The sequence below is a fragment of the Oscarella lobularis genome, chromosome 7 (genome assembly GCF_947507565.1).
Source record: "Oscarella lobularis chromosome 7, ooOscLobu1.1, whole genome shotgun sequence".
In the NCBI taxonomy this organism is placed as follows: Eukaryota; Metazoa; Porifera; class Homoscleromorpha; order Homosclerophorida; family Oscarellidae; genus Oscarella; species Oscarella lobularis.
In genome coordinates, this window is record NC_089181.1 from 963,944 (window position 1) to 971,988 (window position 8,045).

The window sequence follows — 8,045 nt, forward strand, 5'->3', positions numbered from 1 at the left end:
TACTTAGCACTCTCTAACTGGTTAAGCGGATGACGATGTTGACTGGCTACAACTAAATGAACTAATCAGTGTCTTGACCCCCAGTGCGCATTCGCAGTCAGCCTAAAGAGATGTCGGCGATTTCCTTAGAGAGCGACTTTCGATCGGAACGCGCGAGATGGTAACCACTCGACATCGCTGCCACTCAGAGCCGCCGATATCGCTTCAAACTGCCCCGGTCGAAACTCAGCATAGCCGAAACGCGTTGGAGCACGTCAACTGCTTCAGAATAGAACGGTCTGCCATCCACTGCGCTATCCGCCCATGACTTTGAACGGGCTCGTGACAGTAATTACATCTTCTCCAGTTAGAGAGTGCTAAGTAAGTTATGCTAACCCGTGGTCATGTGCCGAAGGGGTCGATGACGTACGCAAGTGGTACCAGACCCTACGAGCAGTGAGGCAAGACCGCGCCTACACACCTCGCGCGCTAAAGCTACCAAACGAACAGCCTCCTGCTCGTAAGGGTCTGGCTTGCGAGGCTACTTGACGTCCTCCACAATTATTGCCGCCCACCTTGTCTGCTTTCCTAATAACAATGTTTTTGTTATTTGCTAGTGTTTTTAGAGCACATCTTTTGGCTATTGTAGCGTTGCTCCTTGCTGACTTTGAACGTAAGCGTTTAATGGTATTTTTGAGTTTGGTAATGATCTTTTCCATTTTAGCATGTGTGCATCTAGGGATCCAGTTGCTTTTTGGCGCCAACGGGTGTTTAGGCTTTGCTTTAGCATTCTTTCGTATGGCCCAAAAATATCCTATTTTTGTTTTTCCTACAAATGCTTTTGGATCTTTGAGTAGGCGTGCTTTGTTTGGTTTTGCTGGTGTAGGGACAAATTTCAAACCTCTGTTTAATACTTTTATTTAAATATCGGTAAGGGTATTAGAGGATAAATTAATAACACAATGACAGTTTCGTTTTTTACGAGTCGTTTCCTTTTTTGCCTTTTCTCTTTCTCATCTTCTTCTGTACTCTCCGTAGTGTGGTCGCTTGTCTCTTCTTCCTTTTTCCCTGCGATAATCTCTTGAGTCTCTTCTGTAATGGCTCCTGCTGCTGCTGCTGCTGCTGCTGCTGCTGCTGCTGCTGCTGCTGCTGCTGCTGTAATTTCTGACGTATTATCTTTCTCCTCGTGTGTCTTATTCTCTTTTGATTCTTTCCTCTTCGCATTCGTCTTCCATTGCTTCTAGATCTTTTATAAGTCGCAGTTTTCCTTTTTTCTTTTATACATTTGAGTTGACATTATATACTGTACAGTTGACTTTATATACATTTGAGTTGACATTATATGTACAGTTGACTTCATATACATGAGGTAACAATATATATTTGACTTGACAATATATATTGTACAGTATCACTTCTGTCACACTTAGCGTTCTATACTCCTCCAGGGCTCACTCTTTCGTACACGGACACATTTGGTAGAAGTTCCTCTCTTAATATGTTGCAATTTATGCTGCAGTACAGGCATAAACAAGTATTTCAGAAAATGTCTGACTATCAAAATATAGTTTAATTGAAACGTCCGCAGCACTAATTAAAGCACCTGCAAAACGCTGACATAATACCAAATTGCCCACAGTTTTGTAGATCCTATGTAAGACTTATGGCCGTAAAAACTATTAATGTTTGTATAGTAGCACCTTGAAAAATTAATCCAGAAACCGGCCGAGGCTCTTGGCAGCTGTTCCCACAGTACATATGAAAATCAACTAAACAAAGTAATAAGAAATTTAAGAAAGTACTTGATTTGTCCTATTTCGCCACTCAATGCGTCAATATCTTATTGACGCAAAAGAACATTCAAAATGGCGTTATTTGTGTTTTCTGTGCCTTTGTTTGCGCGTACTAGCCTCTGAAGTCCTTCAGAAAGGAGTCAAAAATTGAAACGTAATTAGATAATTTCTCCTTGCCGTTTATACAATTGACGCAATCTATGTAGTACTTGGCAACCACAGCTGGGTCATTATTTGTTGATGCTACTTCAAGCAAAAAACATTGTCGAGAAAACCTGTACATTGAACTAAAAGACAAAAATTCAAACTCTTTTACCCTTCTATGCACCCGTGTATAGCAAAGCCGTAGGGCTTAATTGCCTGCATGGCAACGGCGCCCGCGTACGACAGAAAGCAGCAGACTGCACGGCGGGCGTCGGCGTCTGCAGAACAACATCGCTGTGTGCTCTGTTATCGACGTCGTTGCTCGTGCGAGATTGTGTATTAAACTATCGCGTTTCTGTGTGCGGGTCGAATTTGGGGACGTCTATGTACGTACGGTTAATTTGTCGCACAATTCTTACGTAGTCGCGAAGGAAGGAAGAAAGCAGGAGTTACGGACGATGCAGAGCGGCGTACGACCTATCCTCTCTGGTCGTTCCGCGTTTGCAAGAGAAAGCCTGCGCTTTGTGCGGTAAGCGAAGCGATCTCGATGCGATGTAACATTGCGTCTTGGGGCATGGTATGGCCAGTTCCTAAGGGCAAAAAGATGAAGCAGAACGCAAGGATGTTAACGTGCGGCGCTCTGTCAACAAAGGAGATCGATCTGACAGCGGAGCAGTAAACTTATTGAACGTGTTTTGTACCCGTTGGCACAGTTAACGTAGTTTAGAGGCAGGTGGCACTTCCTTGATTTTAGAAACAAAGTGGTTTAGAAATCTCTTTTTAAGAGTGCACCTATGTACAGTATTCTTGATTTTCTCTCAGGCTTGTGGCTTAGTGATGGATTTGTGTGTTTGGTAAAAAAAGAATTTTAATGTTTTTAGGTGAGAGAAAGGCGTTGCACAATGAACTTCAGCGTATTTTCCTGCCAAGGAGCTGAAGCTTGCGATAGAGTCCTAAGACGTTATTTGTTTTTTTCTTCCTTTTGCAAACTTCTTTCTTAAAAAAGAACTATGAACTCACTAGGAAAAGCTCTGCAAAAAACAGTCTTGTTTTAAAATTAATAGGACTAAATCCTTGACAAACTTCTCGCTTTTGCTGTTTCAATCCTTTGCTTATTCCTTGTTGACAGATGCGGATTCTCCAGAAAAGCAAGAAAACATTTTGTTGTGGCGCTTTCTGAAAAACGTTTGTTCCATGCTATGAAATCTGTTTTTTTTTCAATTTTTAGCAAATAACCGCTTTCTTTCGCAGGAGTGGGCCACAGACAGTAACATTCTTTGTTCGAGCTATAATTAATTATTTAAACGTTCAAGTTAAGCGTACCTACACTTTGCAATTTTGAGAGACCTTTGATAAATGAGCTTTGACCAATTGCATTTTCTGCTTGTTTGACAGCATAACAAATGTATAAAAAATACTGACACAATCTGCACTGCGAGTGAGAACACAGATTTAGGCGTAAGAAATTTTTTGAAAGAATAAATATATTTTCAAACGTTGTTCTGCGGATGGGAGCTTTCTACTTTTGCCTGGAAATATTCAGACTTCGCAGCTTGAAAAAGATATTTCACCTTGTGACAAAAACAAAGATACTAAGATTGATAAAAAAGACGCTCTTCAACAGACCGTCGCTTAGAGATTGACGCACGACGTAAAAAGCAGCATTTTCGAATCAGGTCCAAGATAACTTCATTCAACCAGGGTAGAGAGGCGTCTCTCCTTCTACGAAAAGGCTTGATGGGAAAGACATCATCAACATCCATAAATATTGCTTTCTAGGTGTCTCACATGTCATTGACATTTTCAAAGGCATTGATTAGCGACAAAGGAGCACAACGCACAGCGCGTCTTCAAAGACATGATCATAGTTTCTCCTCTGGCATCGGACGAAAGAATCGCCAAGCACATCTTTTACAAGTAAGTAGTTGATGATAATATTCGTGCACATCCAACTAACGAGATCACTCAAACCCCGAGAATACAACGATATCGCCTTAAAGAATTGCTGAGGAATAGAAGATAAAAACCTTTAAAAGAGAGGCTGGTATTGCAGTTACCCGCGTTGGGAAAATAGGGTAATTGAGTCAGACATAGAAGATTCCAAAGACTTAGGATACTCAACGTTGAGGTCCGTCATTAAGGTAATAAAAGAAGAAACAGGGCCAACGGAATGGGTTGGTCTCGTCTTTGGCCTCGTCTTCGGCCTCATCGGCGGTCTCGTCTTCAGCTTCGGCCAGAAGCCGCCCGACCAGGTCTCTGGCCTTCTTTGACCGGACGAGGCAAGTGGTTCTTTTTTGAGTTTGTCGCTAACTCGTGTCCTCTCGCCGTAAAGTAGGCGAGAGATCTACTCTTTACTCATTAACCTTGGCAAAGAAATCGTGCAGAATACTCACCAATTCATCTTTCGAAGCGTTTATCGCTCACAGGCTCGCCCTTCTTACGGATGGCCTTAGTTCTTCTTTAGTAAATTTTAATAGCTCTTTCTTTAAGATGACTTGAAGTCGAAATGATGCTTTGACACACTGCAATGACCTTTACGCTGACGACGTAAAGTGCACGTTCGGTATTTGTTCCACTCAGCTCCCAAGGCGATACAGATGCACACTCTTCTTTAGGGTCATACAATCATTCACCGCTCAATGGAAGGGAAAATTTCGGCCACTCCTACAGATTAGCGACAAACGCCATCATAGATCTTCCAGAGAAGAGACAAATTGCATTTCTCAAAACAGTATTAAGCAATCACAACGCTGAAATAGCTGCGCAGAGTAGCGGATCAGCGTATTTTGCCGACCTCAAGACAAGTGTACGCCCTCCCCCGATATAGATCTGCTAAAGGCGATAAACTAGCGAAAAGTGTACCTTCTATAGCGCACACTCTATCTGCCCCAGGTGCATGCCTTTCTTAGGGGTTATAGCAGTCAGTCCGTTTGGCTCCAGGTGGAGAATAGGCGGTCCAGCTTACAACTTGTAAACAGCACCACGCTTCACTTCGTCTCACAAGTCTGAAGATGAAAACGCTGAAAATATTTACTGGCTTTGGCTATTCAAAGCCGAACACACATGAACGTTGGGCAAATAAAGTAATGGCTTTTGCCTCTATCCACCTACATTTGATTTTGTGAAGTCCAAACTCTAATAAAAGAAATTTGATAATGCCATCACTGAGGATGCTACTAAAAAAGAAACGTCCGATACTTTGTAAGACGCCTATTTGAGCTTGGGAGCGTTAAAGACTGGTTGCGAAAGGGGCGACGATTAGAGACTAGTTGGCGCAGCGCTGAACTCGACTTTTCTCTTGGCTCTATTGAGTCTGTCTGTATTTGGGTCGGTCTTGTCTTCGGCTCGTCTTTGGCCTCATGGCGGTCTCGTCTTCGGCTTCGAATAGAAGTCGCCGGAACAGGTATCTGGCCTTCTTAGTACGGACGAGAAAAGCTATTTTTTTCTTTGTATTTGTCGCGAACTCGCTTTCTCTCGCCGTAAAGTAAGGAAAAACTAAATCCAATGTTACCACTTGAGGTAGCAGGAGGGACAAACCACTGCGCATGTGCAAACCTTGTAGCACAAATATATACTAAATTGGATACATTAATAAATAACGTTTCGGCCTAGGAACAGGAAGGACTGCCTAAGGAAAAGACGTCTGCCAAGCAAAAGATGGATAAATTCTCTACAGATTTGACCACGACCGCAAAAATTTTAGACCGACCGGTTTCGAGAAACTGGGGAACAATGTTCGAAATCGCTCCAAATCGCCACTTCGTGAACGAAATAGACTGTATATGCTTCTGTGTACGTGTCAAACGCCCTAGATTCGTGTATATGGGGCCTAGCTTCGCATTTGGCGCCTCAGCTGACGACTCTGTTACTTGATCTCACAATGTTTCGCTACTTCGTTCTCTGTCCCGCGAAATTCTGTCCCACGAAAAGCCCGCAAAGTGTGTGCACGTATTTCGATGGATCGCTCAGTCACAGAGTGCGCATTAAGCCAGAAAAGACCGTACTCGACTCGACTTCGCTGTCGAGCAGCCGAGAGCGACTGCTTTGGAAACGTACGCGTCTATTCGGGTCGTGCCTGCCGCGAACGAGGCTATCGCGATGATGTGAGCCTATGCACCACGCATTCTCGCTTGCTGCGTGACGAATACTATCGCTGCGTGCTAACGTTTGATTCGATTTCGTGCTCAGGCACTCTCGAATCGTGTCCGGAGCGAATCTTTGCTGCTCTCGAAGATATAACGGGAGTGCCATCGGCGTACCTGTGCCGGTTCCATCGGAAAGGCGTGGATTCGATGGATGCTGTTGTGAGCCACAAGGGGGGGTATCTCACCCAAGTGCGCTAAGCACACGCCCACAACAACAAAATCGCCTCTTTTTGGAAAGTTATCGTCCCTAGCTGCATGCATTAGGTATAATCACGTAGGTTCTATTAAAAACTTTCTATAGTGTTCCTAAAATTCATGTAAACTGGGTAAAGAAGAGCATTTAGAGTAGGCCGCGCCCAACCCGGTGCCATTCTTGTGAACGGCTCGTGAGTACATACGGTTCGATGTTATCGTGAGGCTCTACAAACAACGTTTGTAGGCCACACTTGTGTCACTCGATAGAACTAACCCTTTGCCAAAGAAATGGCCTCAAATACTTACCGTTCAAATGCGGCTTCCGATGCCACTTCTGCGCGCCCCAAACATCAGCGCTAACTCCTTAGTTCTAGCGGACTGACTCCTCAGGGCAAAAGTTGCAATCGCAGCCTTTGTTTTCTCCCGCCTCGGCAGAAGCTCTCCAGCCCCGGGAGTTATTCTCTGAGAATGAAAGAATGACTGTGTGAACCGGGAAGCCTGGAACGACGTACTTAGTGCCCTTTTACACAATTTGCATCAAAATGGCCTTTGCTGTGAGCACACGTTCTTGAAGATCGGACATGTTTTCCGAAAATCAGCTATATCGCCGACAAGACACGGTGTATAGACCGACACAAGTCAAATATCAGTTTAGCACCACATACGCTTACGTATCAGTAACAGCAGTTGGAGAGGAAACTTTTGGAGAGGCGGACTTAGGGTTGCAAAGGCGGGGCAAGTGAATTGGGCCAAAGAAGACGTTTATTATAAAAGTAAAAATATGAGTGGAAACTTTAGGTGTTTATCTTCCGCCAGGGGGGTTGTACGTTAGCGTGCTTTACCGTAACGCCCCTTTCAGAAACCGCGATTTCTCAGCAGGAGAATTTGCTTTCCACTGTTTCGCAACTTCGGTGAGTTGTCTTTAATGACTTGCAACTTTTGAGCCAGTTGCAAACGTAGCGATGACCGTTTAGTAAAGTTAGCGATCGATGGCTAGACATCACTCGTAACCATTAACTGTTCATGTAAACCCAACACTAACAATTGTAACGGTTGGCCTGTAATCTCTGCATGTCCAGAACGACTCGTTTCGCTTGATCTGCTACCATTTTCCCCCCTAAACGCACAAATTTAGGTCATGGCGGAAAGCGGCAGCTACGACAACGTACGGACGGCTGTGATCTTGTGGTTTTTCGAGGAAATCGACTACACTATACCCTGCTTCGACGTATTACACGTTCGCCTGCACCGATGTCGCATTAAGATAGTTGGAGACGACGGGGAAGACGGAGAGCCGATGGACGCATTCATTAACTCGGCCACCCCTATTCATCGATATGCATGTCGACTGCGGATAATTCCATATGAATCCTGTGAAGTTCAGGTACGCCTAGCATTGACAAATGTTTGTGACGTTAGTGCGATCTGTCATAGAGATCGTCGCTTGACACGTACAATTTCGATCGTCCCGTGCCAATTTTTAATGACTACGTTCCAGTTATTTGGAAATGGGCGTTAGCTGATTTGGAAGGAGGCGGTGCTGACGTCGAAGAAGGCGATGACGATCACAGTGACGATCACGACGACGACGACGACGACGACCGGTTTTCCCACGAACCTGCCCGAGCGTCTAGGAATCGGGAGGATGAGGTTGCAGATGACGCTGACGAAGATGCAATCTCAACCGTTCATTTCAAGTGTTTGGGAGCAACGAAACAGCAAATTCACCAGGATGCCCTAGAAAGGGCGAGAGATGTAATGGCTAGTCACAATGCATTACCTGTGAGGC